This window comes from Bactrocera neohumeralis, chromosome 2 (genome assembly GCF_024586455.1).
Source record: "Bactrocera neohumeralis isolate Rockhampton chromosome 2, APGP_CSIRO_Bneo_wtdbg2-racon-allhic-juicebox.fasta_v2, whole genome shotgun sequence".
NCBI classification, from domain to species: Eukaryota; Metazoa; Arthropoda; class Insecta; order Diptera; family Tephritidae; genus Bactrocera; species Bactrocera neohumeralis.
In genome coordinates this window covers 5379506-5395332 of record NC_065919.1, presented here as the reverse complement: position 1 = coordinate 5395332, position 15827 = coordinate 5379506, and the positions used below count along the sequence as shown (strand labels likewise).

Here is a 15827-nt window from a genome sequence, read left to right as displayed (position 1 = left end):
TATTTACAAAAAATTCATAAGTAGATAAAATCATGCTTACATACTACATACATATGTACATACATACACCTGTAAGTATGTGAATTTGCGGTATGCAGCTAGCTGGTCTGTTGACAAGCATTGCGAAATTTACGATTAAGTACTGTAGATTGACAAGCTGGGTGGACTTAGTTATGTCCGTCTGTTTTTGAGGTATCCATCTCAAATTTTTTCAACTTTTTTATTTACCAAGATATCTTTACAAAATTTGGCATAGATTATTACCGAAAGCATACAACAATCACTGATCGTATTGCTCTGAACACTATAGCAAGAGATCTTCACCAACTTTGGTATGCAATATTGCCTCAGACAATGCTACAATCTTCGAACAAATTGTTCAATAGAACCACTTTTTTTCGTAAATTGGTATAGAGCATAGTTACGTCGGCTAATCAATATTCCTGAGGAAATAAATATCTGGTGTAGAATATAGTGTCTATTCGTTGTTCTTGCGTTGTGGAGATCACAAGATCGGTTAGTGTTTGTAGGTACTCTTAGCGAATTATTGAGACTCCAATTAAATTCAGAAACGCTGTGACATTGACGATATCTGTATGAAACTAGAATTTTTGATTGATTTTTGAAAATTGCCGTCAACACAGTACGAGTCAACGCAAAGAAAGATGGCTGGCTAATTAGTTACCTTTGCGGTTTATTTTATTTGATTTGCCTGCTGCCAAATTACACACAAGTAAACCTGTGTACAGAAATAGTTTGCACAGATTAACATGGGGCAGTCTTGCATCCGATTAATTGCAATACATACTTATATTTACATACATACATATGTACATACATATATGACTGCACGTGTTTGTAGAAGGAATTACATTTGTCCGCTGATAACTCGGATTTCATTTTCGGCCACGACTATAGCCCAATTACAAAATTTGTAGTCGAAATTTGAGTGTCTCAAGCAAATAAATACCTAATTTCAGCGAAAAATACATTTGCAATCATTAAAATGGTTATTATGATTTTCTTATTTCAATTGCATGCGAAATAAAGATAAGTTATTACTTTTTATTTATTCATACAAATAATTAAGTTTTTGGGTACATGTATGTATATATGTATGTATGTTTTTATATGAATAACTTTTCGTAAAAAATAAAATGAAACTCAATTGAGACATTCCTAGTGTAATAGGTACTAGTGGCGAAAATAAGCAAAACAAGAAAAAAACTTTCACTTCGGTTGCACCTTAGCAGGAATACTACTGTGGGCAACAAATAGTAAGACTTTTTAATTTTAATTTCACATGAAAACCTATTTGCCGTAATATTTTTTTCTAGGTTGGTATGACTGTCAGCGAAATCTGTGCCAAATGTCTCGTCAAAATTTGCATTTATTCAATAAAGAAGTTCCATTAAATTCTGTATCCGGAATCAAATTTTTGCGCCGAAAGGTTTAGAACATTGGAAAAGGTCTTCGGTGATAATTGTTTGTCGCGGGCAAGTGTTTTTGATGGATTGTTCAAAGAGGGTCGAGAACGCGTTGAGAACAAACCACATCCAGGACGGCCATCAACATCAACGGATGATCAACACGTCAACAAAATAAAGGAATTGGTGGTTGAGAATCGACGATTGACAGTCAGAGATCTTACTGGCATCGTTGCAATATCGGAAAAAACAGGGAAAGCTATTTTGAAAGATCATTTGACCCAAGAATAGTGAAAGCACGATTGGTTCCAAAAGCAAAAAATTTTTATTACTGGCGATGAGTCTTGGATCTATGTTTACGGGCGGGAAACAGACGATCAATCAGTTGAATATCGTGGCAAAGGTGATCCGAAGCCGAAAAAACCACGTCAATGCAGGTCAAAATCAAGGTTACGTTGACGGTTTTCTTCGATTATCCAGGTGTGGTGCACTCCGAATTCCTTCCGACCGGCCAAACGGCCAACAAGGAATACTATTTGAGTGTATTGCGTCATTTGCGCGAAGCTATTTGTAAAAAAGGCCGGAATTATGGGCCGACAACTTTTGGTTTTTGCACCACGATAATGCACCGTCGAATACTGCATTGATTCCCCTTGAGTTTTTCGTCGAATTTTCAACCAATATCGTATTGCAATCACTATATACATACATACGCATTATTTAGCTACCTGTGACTTCTGGCTATTCGGCAAACTCAAACGACTGCGAATTTGTGCGATATACATACGTATAAAAACAAAAAAAAAAATTGATTATTTCTATTTTTCACATACATTTTGAGGTTATGTGAAAAATGTGTTCATACAAAAGTTGTAGATATTTTTATTTCCTTCAACTTTGTCTTAAAGAGATTATTATTGCCATATCATTCACAGTTTTATCGTTTTGACTCTTAAAAATTCCATCACGTTCTTCCCTTCGCCTCAGATCGGCCGTAAATTATATGTCTTTTGTTTTTTGATATTTTATCCTTCGTTTCCCATTGGTTTCATACTACTATGATTTGTTTTGCTTTAAAAAAAATATCTACCAAGGTCTAATATCAACATTATATCGAGACAAATTAAAAGGCATTTTGTTCTACATTAATATTAATCTAAAAACAAACTGTAAATATATAATTGAAAGTTTACCAATGCATAAATTGCATGTTCTGCAAAAAAAAAAACAATAATAATAATAAAACTAACATAGGTAATATAATAATAAATTCATTATGTATGAATACTGTGCTTTACGCAACAAGTTCAATGTTCTTATGTAACGGTTTTAACGGAAGCTTATCAAAATTTCATTTTCATACACCAACATTTCGTGTAGAGAATTGTCAAAGAATCAAAAAGGCACAATGTGCGAACATTATAAAATAAGGAAATCATAAAGAATAAGCGGAGGCGAAAACAGTTGCTGAAACTTGCCGTTATCAAAAAGTATAATATAATTAAGTTACGAGATTGTAATACATAAATATGTACTTGAGTATATTCCAAGCCGAATGCGAATCATTTGTGTTGAAGAAAACTAATAATTTATTGGACAAACACTATACATACATACATGTACGTATAGCAATGAAAAAACCGAGGGTTTAATAAAACGACAAAAACTTTTTACATACATTTATAAAACTACATCATAAACTAGCAACGAATTGACGAATGAATTTCTGCTGCTCAACGAGACCAAACAACGAACGTATGAACTTCGAATGCGAGAACGATTTATCAACGAAATGCCACAACGCGGAGTGGAATATGAGCAATTGCAATGCAGACGCCTAGACGGCTATTCGTGTAAATGCACGATGACGAGACATACCGAGTGAATGTCAGTAACCCCACTCGACAAATGCATTGTGAGCGTGGAGACAGAAAAGGGAGATACCTCGAACCTGCGGTCTATGCAGAGTGGAAGCATGAAAAGAAGAACACAGCAACACACAGTGTTGCATTTTTTTGATGAATGTATTATTGTATGAGCACTTCTTCTTTTTTTAATTTTCGGTCTTGTGCGTACTTGAGGACCAGAAATGCGTCTGCCTATAAACTGATTACATGCAACGTCAGTGATGCATTGACGTGCAATGTGCACTGGCAATGGTCGGATCGGAGTGAGTGTAATAACGCAGGTAAAAGAATAACAAGATTCTGCTGATAGGTAAGAACGATGGAACTAAGCAGTTTTTGATCTGCTTGAGAAAAAGTCCGAGAGCGCGGTGCCAGCTTCCGAAAGGGCAAAGAGAAATCTTCTTTGTTTGGCGTTAACTGGACATAGTCGGTATTAGTAATTAAGCGAACGTACATATGTACATACATACATACATAAATCGAAGTGTATCTTATTGATAATTTTATGCTCCGTCGGAAGGACAAGGCATGCATGCAGTTTGTTGCACTCGGAATAAGTACTAAAGCAGCTTAGACTAGCAAAGCTCGGTAATTCGAACTTCGTTTCGAATACTAGGAAGAGCATACTAATTTAGTTTTAATAACCGACATTCTCGATATAAAAATCACAGGATTACAGAGGATTGCAATTGCGACAATATCGGCTGCAATCTGCACTAACAAATATGTACGTATGTACATATGTATGTATACTTATGTGCATGTACTTATACGCCAAATGCATTGTGCTATGCAAACTTTCGAAGGGAGAAGGTTAAAACTGTGGTGTTGGGGGGCATTTTTTGTTTTATCTTTCTTCTTCTTTGCGCGAATTCTAAGAGAGCATTTCCCAATGAAAATCTACGATGAGCGTACTTCCCTAACTGAGAGTAAATACTCAGAGACTGCAGTGGTGCCTCGCAATTTTTTTGCAAGACAACTCGCACGACCTCCATCCCTCCTCCTCTTTTTAATTCAGTAAAATTTATTCAAGACTTTTATTTGAGTGTATTCCGCATGAGTATGAGGTGCGAGTAAAGGAAGGCAAAAAAACAGTGAACATAAAGCAAAAGGCAGATTGAAATCTGTAAATTTATAAAGCGAAAAAATATTTACATACATACATACATATGTATATAAATGTAAAACTTACAGATGTAGGCATATCATCGTATCATCGTATACCACAGTGTGTCGTAAAAACATTTCTTGTTGATGGGCTCTTTTCACGACTCATAATGTCGGATTACCGGCAAGAGGTGGATGCATGGAAAGCATACAGCGGCCTAGCAACGAGCCTTCAAATTGATACGAATTTGGATGAATAAGATATATGTGCGCTTTTTAGTATATTACTTTGGTATGAACCGACCACAGCAGTTGGAGCTTGGAACAACCATGATTGTGATTTGTGTTTTTCTTTGGTACAAATTCTAATTTTACATAGATTTTTAGTGTTGATAACGATAAACGTAAATGCATGTACTTATAAATATATACAATGTAAATATGTATGTATGTATGTATATCATGTAAAATAATACTAGTACCAGGAGTGTTATTCGAATCTCCCTCCTCAACACACAGCTAATGGCGAGCATACTCTGAAGTAGAGCAGGGTGTTATGGAGGTCTTAACGAAGTGCTAATTGAAATGTCGTCAATAAATGCGAAATATATCACCATGCGACAGCTTTTTTCACACATCAATTACATAAAAAGTTAAAATTGTATATGAAAATGTTTGTAATTCTTTTTTATGAATAACAACCTTAAAGAGAATTATTTCTTACTTTCTCCGTGATAGACTTACTGCTTAAGAGTTAGAACTTAATTCTGATTGGTCAGTTTGTATGGCAGCTGTATGCTTCAGTGGTCCGATGGCAGCGATTTCGACAAATGATCAGCTTCTTGGAAAGAAAACGGACGTGCCCAAAATTTTAGAACTATAATAACTAAAAGAAATGTGGAATTACTTAGTTCGCTTATATAGTATACACGCATGACCAAATCGACTCAGTTCGTTATGCTGGTCATTTATATATACATACATACATATATATTTTATAGGGTCGCCGACATTTCGTTCTCGGTTTTACAAAATTCGTGACATCGTCACTCGATAAAAAAAAAAACGAATTCAAAATTTCACTTTTTATAAATTTGAACACTGAACACCCGTTATGGATCTATGAAGTCTTTATGTGGTTGAGGGCTCTAGAAAAGACTAACGTTCGTAAAACGTTCAACGGGCGGCGCTCATCAGCACGTGTGGTGCACTAAGGTCCACTCCTAACATGGCAATTACCGCCATCTTGCACATAGTACCCGTAGACATCGTCAGAAGGTGTATGGCTGGGAAAGTTGCTTATTAAACTCAGAGAATCTGGGTTCTTAAAACAACACGTATCTGAACACTCGGATATCCACGGCTTCGACTTCATACCGGATCATTTGGATCATGGAGTTGCAAACCGAACTCTGTCGGCTCCTTCTCTGCCCATATACCGAAGAGGAATTTGTTGGTGAGAAGAAACCGTTGAATGGGTCAAAGCTTCGGGGAAGGTTAGTGAAGGCGTTTACTGTCTGTAGCTCTCTATCAACTCCAGCTTCAGACTTCCTGATTATTGCAGTGTCTTTCAAACTAAACTTGCAGCCATTAAGGTAACAGCAGATCTACTGCTCCGTAGTGCAGCCTTCTTCAGAGAAGTGACCATTCACTCAGATAGTAGAGCGGTGATACTAGCCTTGAGCACACTAACAGTGCGTTCAGGGTTGGTCGAGGAGTGCCTAACCTCGCTATCAATAGCATCGCGTGTCTTTGTGATAAGACTAGTATGGGTTCCAGGCCATAACGAAATTGCAGAAAATTGCAAAGCTGATGAGCTAGCAAGGAAAGGTACTCTAGAACCACTATCGGTAGAAAGGGAGTGGGTCGAAGCTCACATATCCTCTTGTGTTCTACTACTAGACAGCTGGGATCGCGGAAGCTTGACCAGCGCTGGGCCACCATCGGTACATGCGCTGTCGTAAAAGCCTTTTAGCCCAAAATCGATCGCAAGAGATCTAGTGAGCTTTTTGCCTTCAGTGAGTCTAGCTTCTCCCTTGTTGTAGGGCTTTTAACAGGCCATTGCCCAATTGGCCTCCATTCTGTAAGGTTGGGAATCTTACCAGACGCCATTTGCAGAAGCTGTATAGAGGAAGATGAGTTGGAAACAACTCAACGCTTTTTCTTGATTGTCCCGCGTTTGGGAGGTCAAAACTTAGACACTTGGGAAGGCATGTTTCCAAACATCCCATTGAACTAGCGGGAGTGGAAATTAAGCGCCTGTGCAAATTTGTTTTGGCTACTAAGGGTTTTGCTAATTCATAAGTTCGAACACAGGAGTACTTCTTTTCTATGGCTTCACAAAGGACTATATATAGCAGTCTATGAGCATTTTGCCGATAGGGACAAGCGTTTCTAGAGAGTGCTATTATGAAATTACCTTCATATCTCTTCAAATGAAAAAATTTCCCATACAAACTCGATTTAAAAATGCGGTTTGAAGAAAAAATAATTTAGAATTTTACATGAAATAAAAGCGAATATTTTCTCTATTTTGCTACTGTTTTTTTTTTTTTTTTTTTTTAAATAATTCCATTGCAAGCAACAATAAAGAGTAACAATCGTAGCTGCAAAATAATATTGCATAAATTCAAAGGATAAATTAATTCTTTGTAATTTTCACACAAAAACTCGCACACATACATACATGCATTTATGCATACATACATATATGGTATGTAAACAAATGGAATCAAAGTTAATAATGAACATAAAGCAACAGGTAAAAAATCAAAGGCGAAATATGATAATGTGAAATAATTATTTTTGAGCTTGCATTGTTGCTGTTGTAAGCACCATACCTACATACATATATGCATATAGGTACTACTTGTATATGTAAATTTAATATATTAATAAGAGATTCCGTTTACCCAAACGCACGGAGTTCTATTACAGCTGTACGCGTTTACTATTTTTACGAATAATTTGAAATCGTATTTAATAAACATATGTATGTATGTACATATGTATATTCAAATAATGTAATAAATTTTGAAATATTGCTCATCGTCACAACGAATGCCACAAATTAAAATAAAAAAAATTAAAATGCTTACTATTCGCATACAATGCTATACAATGAGCAACGAATTACCCGACAAAAGTGCGACAGGCGGGATGTGATTTAATTAAAATGAATATATGTATGTAAATGTAAGTAAAATACAATTGCACAGTAGAAAATACTGCATTAATTGAATATGCTTATAATGCAGCACAGAAATGCAAACTGAACCAACGCGTTGATGCATTCCGAAATACACAAACAACAAGTTTTTATATAAATTTAGAAAAACAAAAACAAAAAAACAACACTCATTTGGCACTTAATGCTACTATGTGTTGAGTATTCTTTCATTGAAGTGCCGGATAATGCTACTAATTGCAAATAAATAATGCAAAAACATTGTATGTAATAAAGCAATAAACATTGGAAACGCTCATAAAACTTTGAAGCCTCTGTGATAAATATAGAATAATTCAAATAAAGAATGAATTGCGAACGGAAAATAGAATACAATATAAATATGCAACTCTAATTTAGCAAAGCAATAGCCACTACTCACACTGGCAATTGAAATATTGAGACTGGGATGAAGCACATCATGCATTCATAGAAGAACTCAGCAAATGACATTGGTAATTGTGAGTGTAAAGTTTACTTTATTAACTGAAACTTGTACGTATGTCTGTACATACATTGATGTGAAGTGAAGATTTAGCAAAAGCGGCTTTTGTGCTGAAAGTATGTGCAATAGTACTGGAGTTATATCAAAATAGTGAACTCTCTAAGTAAATCACTTTCAAGAGGTATAAAATATATTGATTGAAAGTTTGTTTGGCAGCTATACCTATAGTAATTCGTATAATTAGTTTGAAGACAGAAGTTGTCTTTTTTTAACAGTAATCTAAGCCAAATTCCCGGAAGATACGTAGGGTGGTGCCTTTTATACTTCGTGATTTGATGACCCTTTTGTTGCAATCTGGCAACTGACAACTTTATTGTTAAGTTTGACATTTTTTATGTTATACATATTCAGAACATTTTGACACTGGAGAACTTTTTGTGTTGTTTACAGTAACTTAAAATATTAATTTCAGCCAAAAAATGGTATTAAATCGCGAACATTTTCGTGCGATTATGTTTTACAACTTTCACCATGGATTAACTCAGCAACAGTGCATCGATGAATTTAATTGGCGACGAAGTTTCATCAATCACTGTTTATCGATTGAACAAGGTGCGTTCCAAAGTTAACATGACTTAAAAAAAAAAGAACAAATGGTTTTTTCGGCAAAATCAATTTATTTTATTCAAAATAGTCTCCTTCTGCTTCAATACAGCTTTTTGCACGATCCAAAAGGATGTCGAACGAGTGTTTTAGCTCATTGGCCGCCAGTATGCCGGTGCAAGCCTCTTGAATGGCCTCTACGTCTGCATTACGCCGAAAAGGAAGAAGTCGCACGGTGCCATATCAGGTGAATACGGGGAGTGGTTAATGGTTAAAATGTGATTTTTGGTCAAATAATCGGTCACAAGCGTCGATCGATGAGAGCAATTTTTAGTCGTCAGTCAATTTGTGCAGAACAAACCGTACACACACCTTTCGTTAGCCCAAATGTTCGGTCAAAATGCGATAAATCGATGTTTTGGAGATGTTCAATTCCACTTCCATGAATTTTAATGATGATTTCGGCTGATTTTTGATGAATTCACGCACAGTTTCGATGGAATTTTCGGTGATCACGGATTTTGATTGGCCCACATGTTGATCGTCATTTATGTCCTCACGACCACTTTGAAAACGTTGAAACCACTCGTGCACTCTGTTACGGGATAGGCAATCAACACCATAAACTAGTTTCATCAATTGAAACGTTTCGGTAAAAGTTTCACCAATTTTAAAACAAAATTTAATGTTGGCTCTATGTCCGAAGCTCATTTTCATATAGATGGTTACCAGGGGACGCTAGATTCAAAAAGTCCTGTTTACTTTGGAACACACCATGTATAGTGAAATCAATTGAAATCGTACATCATTTCAAGAGGGATTTCGTGAAAGCCGTTCAAAATCAGTTGTTGTCCCGGAAACTATTGACGCAATGCGCAAACTAATATTGCCAAATCGTCATGTGGCCTATCGTGAGATAGAGACAACTTTAGGCATTAGTAGGACCAGCATACATTCAATATTGTATAAAAAATTTGACTGTAAAAATATTTGTTCATTTTGGAGCCCACACAATTTGTCAATCGCTCAAAACAAAGCTCGTGCCGATTGGTCGAGAGAAATTTTATCAAAATACGATAGGGATGCTGACCAGGCGGGTGATTGGTAGCTATAACCTACAGTAGTCGGCTATCGGTAGAACAACAGATGAACAGCTTCTTGAGGAGAAAATGCAAAATTTCAGATCGTCTCCGACGTTTCCTTATGGGTGCTAAAAATTTGATATACCCTGTTCAGGGCATAAAAAAATCAACCTGAGAAACAAAGCACATCCTAATGCATGCGAAGTCAAAATTCAAAGTAATGATAAAATATTGATCAACATTATCGTTATTACACGTTTGCTTATACCGCGTTTTCCAATAGGGATAATATGATTTCTAAGTGCCGTTTCGGCCATATCTAATATGCCATGGTCTGTAGTCTTTTTTTCTTTATATTCAGTAACGTTTACCATTTCATTATGGAAATATACAGGGTTTGTCCGGAAAGTAATAGGACTAATTTTTTTCCGCTGCGACTGTACTTCGGAGCGTACGCGCACCGACTGGATTCGGTAGAGGGCGTTCCTAGCTAACGAGCGAGTTGTCAGTAGTCGCCGAACACCTGAGGAGTCAGAACAAGTATTTTCGCGCGACGTGTTTCTGTGAGTAGCGCAAGCCGGATGTGCAGCGTTCGTTAGAGAAGAGGTACACGATTAAATTCTGTGTGAAACTCGGTAAATCTACGACAGAGAGGTTTGATATGATCAAGCAGGCTTACTCAGATGTTGATTTAGCAAGAAGTGGTGTGTTTCGGTGGCACCAAGCCTTTTTGTAGGGCCGGGAAGAGGTCGCTAATGAAGACCGAAAGAGTGCGCATGAGTGAAAACCTTGCTTATTGTCTTTTTTGACATCAAAGGCATCGTCTAGCATGAGTTTGTTCCTCCTGGACAAACCGTCAACGCCAAGTTTTACGTAAAAGTCCTCAAGAGGCTCAAACGAAGGGTCAATCGGTTCCGACAAGACATCGCAGCCGATTGGAAGTTGCACCGCCACAACGCCCCTGCTCATACTTTCTTGTGAACAGCTATCTAACCAAGGCCGGAATTCCAACGCTTTCGCAGCCGCCCTTCAGCCCAGATGGGGCCCCTGGACTTTCTTTGTTTCCTTGCTTGAAAAGGCCAATGAAAGGCAAGCATTTTGAGACGACAGAGGGGATTCAAGCAGCATGAACCTCGGCTCTCAAGGCTATTCCGGAGAATGCTTTCCGTTACGCCTTCAATGCTTGCATCGACGCAGAAGGAGCCTATTTTGAAAGCTTTTAAAGTATTGTAAGGATTGGTTCAATACATTTTTTTAAATCGACACAGTTCTATTACTTTCCGGACAAATCCTGTATGTTGCAGATTTTTGAATAAATTGATAGACTAGTTGGGCTTCTGGCTTATACTAGTTCTAAGTTACATTCTAACAAGTTGAATTCACTGCGGGGTATCATGAGTTTTAGCAGATAAAATCCCTATAGTGCGATAGGTACGAGCATGTACATATATTCATATAAGTCTACACTAAAATTTATTATACCCGTTAGATACAAATGTACTAGTACAAGTGAGTGCTAATGTGAGTATAATTACTTTATTTTACTTTTAGCTTGCAATATAAATTGTTGTTGCTGAAAATACGAGTATATTGAACCTGCGTTGTCCAACAACTATTATCTATATCATTAGTTAGGTAGTTGTCACTTGCGTGAGTAATCCGCATGTAACTCCAGGAATTTGTAACAATAAATATTTGCATACTGATGTGCTCTTATGTAAACGTTTTTTTTTTGTGTCAACAAAATATTCGCTACTGTAAAGAATTGACATGAAACAAAGCTAAGCATATATAGTAGTGGATTTCAAAGAGGTAAAGAGTTGAACAACGACAATAGTATGCGACAGATGTATACCCACTAGTATACATATACTCGTATAGTATATTTAACTTACCTTAAATGCTCGTTTCGTTCGTTTTCGCTGTAATCGGAACACACTTTTTTACTAAATTGTGAGAGTTCTCATCTGTATATATGTATGTACATATGTGAGCATATTACTATTTGCTAGAGATCCATAAGGTAGGTGGGTTGAAAAAATACTTTGCAGTGATGGCGAGTATTTCGTGTTGAAAGTTTTTCTTTTTAATTTCCATCTCTCCAGCTTTCGAGGCTGAAAATCAATAATTCACAAATTCAATTATGAAAAAAAAAAACGGCTGCCAACAGCAATTGTAGCAAAAAACGGAAGCAATCATTATAATAAACGCCTGCCAGCCCTCACAGTCATTAGACTATATGTAGATAAATAAAAGCTTCTCGGCTACGCAGTTGGACGTTGAAATCGTTTTCTGCAAATCACAATACTTCCGGGAGAGTAGTTTCTGTTGTTTTTGGTATTGGTAATGATGATGTTGTTAATGGCTGGTTTTTTTTATTAAACTTTATACAACGCATTATTGCTGGAAGGAGAAAGATATAAAGAAAATAGGTTAAAAATGTAGCCAAAGTTGATGAATATAATATTCTAATATATTCTAATGTATATTGATATTATAAGAAATTTTCAGCACCACAGAGGTATGGTGAATGCAGTTTGAATGATCTTTAGTTTCAAAATATTAATGTAGGTAAACCCATATAAGATCGAGTTTTGGTGCGATACATTTATGGACTACATTTTTTTCAGGTTGGACAAGAAGCGAAGCAAATGGGACAGGTAGTGAACGAGGGCAAGACGAAATATCTCCTGTCATCAAACAAACAGTCGTCGCACTCGCGACTTGGCTTCCATGTCACCGTTGACAGTCACAAATTCGATGTCGTAGATAATATTTTGGAACTGGCATTAACACTTACAACAACGTCAGCCTCGAAATCCAACGCAGAATAACTCTTGCCAACAGGTGCTTCTTCGGACTGAGTAGGCAATTGAGAAGTTAAGTCCTCTCTCGACGAACAAAAACCAAACTCTAAAGTCACTCATAATTCCCGTCCTGCTATATGGCGCAGAGGCCTGGACGATGACAACTGATGAGTCGACGTTGCGAGTTTTCGAGAGAAAGGTTCTGCGGGAGATTTATGGTCCTTTGCGAATTAGCAACAGCGAAAACCGCAGTCGATGGAACAGTGACCTGCACGAGATATACGACGACATTGACATACAAGTAGTTCAGTGAATTAAGAGACAGCGGCTACGCTGGCTAGGTCATGTCGTCCGAATGGATGAAACACTCCAGCTCTGAAAGTATTTGACGCAGCAACCGCCGAGGGAAGCAGAGGAAGAGGAAGACTTCCACTCCGTTGGAAAGACCAGGTGGAGAAGAACTTGGCTACACTTTTAATCACCAATTGGCGCTAAACAGCGAAAAGAAAGAACGACTGGCGCAATTTTGTAAACTCGGCTATAACCGCGGTGTCAATAAAGAAGGAGAATTATTTTGTTAAGACCCACTGCGCTGTGGAAATAGTCGACAGTTATGTAACTTACGATAACGAACCTCACTTTGTAACTGGTAACTTACGACAACGTGAAGGGGAAAATAGTCAAGATCGAATCGCAATCAGCCGGCGCACGGGTAGCCAAGCCAGGATTGCTGGTCAGAAAGATCTGTATTGTCAACAATTGCACCGTCTGGAGGAAGCAATGGCACATCTGTGCCAAATAGAAGAGGAATCCTGTTTTATCAGAACAACGCCAAAGCACACGACTCACCAGAAGCTCTGGAAGTTTGGTTGGGAGGCTCTTATGGATCCACTTTATTGTTCGGACTAATATGTTCCTGGTTACGTTGAACAATTTTGCACGGCCAAAAAGTGAGGCGAAATCCTATATATCTCATTTTCCTTCTTTAATAATATACTCAAAATTAATCAGCCTCATTTAGGCAAGTCAAATCTCGTACTTAAATAAATTGAGGCGAAGCCGGAATCAAGTTCTAATTGCAACAAATGCATAAAAAGTAAACCTATTACGCTATATGCGGGGGTGGGGGGCACGAAGAGCCAAGGAGGCCTATCATTGGCGAGTAAAAAGAGAGCCGAACGAGTTGCAAGTTTGTAACGTTGCATGGCAACTAAAAAACTCTTGGCCAGTTGTCAATCAATATTACGCAAAGGTTGGCAACATTAACTGAGAGTGGCAGTGTACATACAAAATTTTTTGCAGCGACTGTCGATGGGGTTAGAAGATGCTGGTAGCAATAGCAATTTGCGTTTTTGCCACAACACCGGAAAAATACCAACACAAACATACAAATACACGGACAAAAAATAGCACACAAATTGTAATGTGCATAAAATCTGTATCATTCTATAAAGCCAACAACCGACGAACGCATGCGTATAGGTTTATGTACATATGTAAGCGTTTTAACGAGGTGTATTAAGTGTTGCGAATTGCAATCTGTCACCGACGCGCTGACGCGAAAGGAATGGACAGGAACTGGGCGTCCACCTGCCTGGTTTGCAGGATATATCATTCGCACCTATTTTGAAACGAGTTAAGCGTATGCCATTGACCGCCGCAGACGAGTGATTGACTGTATGACCAACAAACGCGGGTGGCAGAAAGTTGACCGTACCGAAAGCTAAATACATGGCTGGAGTTTTATTTTACATGCGATCGACCGCGTCACAATAATATGCCAAACTTATCCTTAATATAGGTATCTATCCTCGATGAAGAGCAGAAATCGGCTGGGATACGCGGCCAAATACCTACCAAGTTGCACACGGCATACTGTTCTGTTTATAACGCGTTGAAAGCATTCTTTCTGCAGCAAGGGAAACACACCCACACACACACCACCGCACGACATCGAGGGAAATCAGGCGGGGCCAGGTGCACTCATTGCGGCTCAATCTGCACACACCGAGTTTCACAATCAACGACCCAACCACAACTTCCGTCTACGACCACTTCACTTTTTCACTTCAGTTCTGCGAGCATTTCCACTCTCTTTTATTTATTTTCACCTTTTTTTGCTTTGAAATTTTTTATATTTAAAACAAGAGGTAAAAATTGCAGCTTCCAAAGCAGAACTGAAGAAAATGCTTTGCAAAGGTTCTCACATAGCAACAACAAATGTAGAAAACGTGCAGCGCCTGCAAAGTGCACTTGCATGACGGGGGTGTTGGTGCCTTCTGGCATTTTCTAACATAACCCCACTCAGTAAAGTCAAACAAACCACGCGCTGGTCTGGTATGTCCACGTTCTCGTCATAATCGTCGGTTTACGACGAGTTAGTGTAAACAAATGCCAAGCAGCGGAGCTTCTCCTCATTTTAATTTTGTACTTCCACTTCCATTACTTCTTTCTGTTGTCTCTTCTTGCTGGCATAGCGTTTTTTTCCAGGACAAGGGATGCATTCAGTTGATAGTGATGATAATGGTGCGGTACGGTGTTGGCGTCTCACGCTGTCAAAGGGTGACGCATTCAGTAAAAGAGTTAATAAAAGTTATTACACGGAGAACCATAAATATTATGAGGTGAAACTTTTTGATTAGAGAGAACACTGTCCAAATGTATATTTTTATAATACTTGAAGATTTGTCCGTTTTTGTCCTTCTTCTATTTTACTGTACATGACCCAACTGCCAATATCAACTATAATTCTCACAACTCATGGGCTCTTTTAATATGTTCGTGCATTGGAGCTTTGCTTTGGGTAATAATTCTGTCAAATTTCGGGTGATATCTTGTCAAACAACGGTTTATTGTGCAGCTGTATGCTATAGTGTTGCGATATCGGCTGTTCCGACAAATGAGCAACTTCTTGGGAAGAGAATTACGTGTGACAATTTTCAGATTGATTTTTCAAAAATTCAGGGACTAGTGTTCACGTATATACAGACAGACCGACGCACATGGCTAAATCGACTCAGTGAGTTACGCTGACATACTTTATGGTTCCCCTTTGGTGGAATTTCAAACTTCTCAAAATTTTAAAGCAAAAATTTCTATTTTTACTACAGCCATAAACATTCATATAAACCAGAAAGATATTGCTGATAAAACTCCACCCATTGCACAGCATTATTCAGTTGGCAGTTCTCTCCTGAAGTCACCGTTTGATTCAACATCAACT

General features: G+C 37.8%; 1 protein-coding gene across 2 annotated transcripts in view; it reads right to left on the bottom strand.

Moving 5' to 3' along the window:
* The window catches only part of LOC126767652 (putative transcription factor capicua), a 69483-nt gene that overhangs the window by 25308 nt on the left and 28348 nt on the right, over positions 1–15827 (bottom strand). For both annotated transcript variants that reach the window (XM_050485133.1, XM_050485134.1), the window contains exon 2: positions 11693–12200. The gene's annotated coding sequence lies outside the window, so the exon portion shown is untranslated. The remainder of the gene's footprint in view (positions 1–11692; positions 12201–15827) is intronic.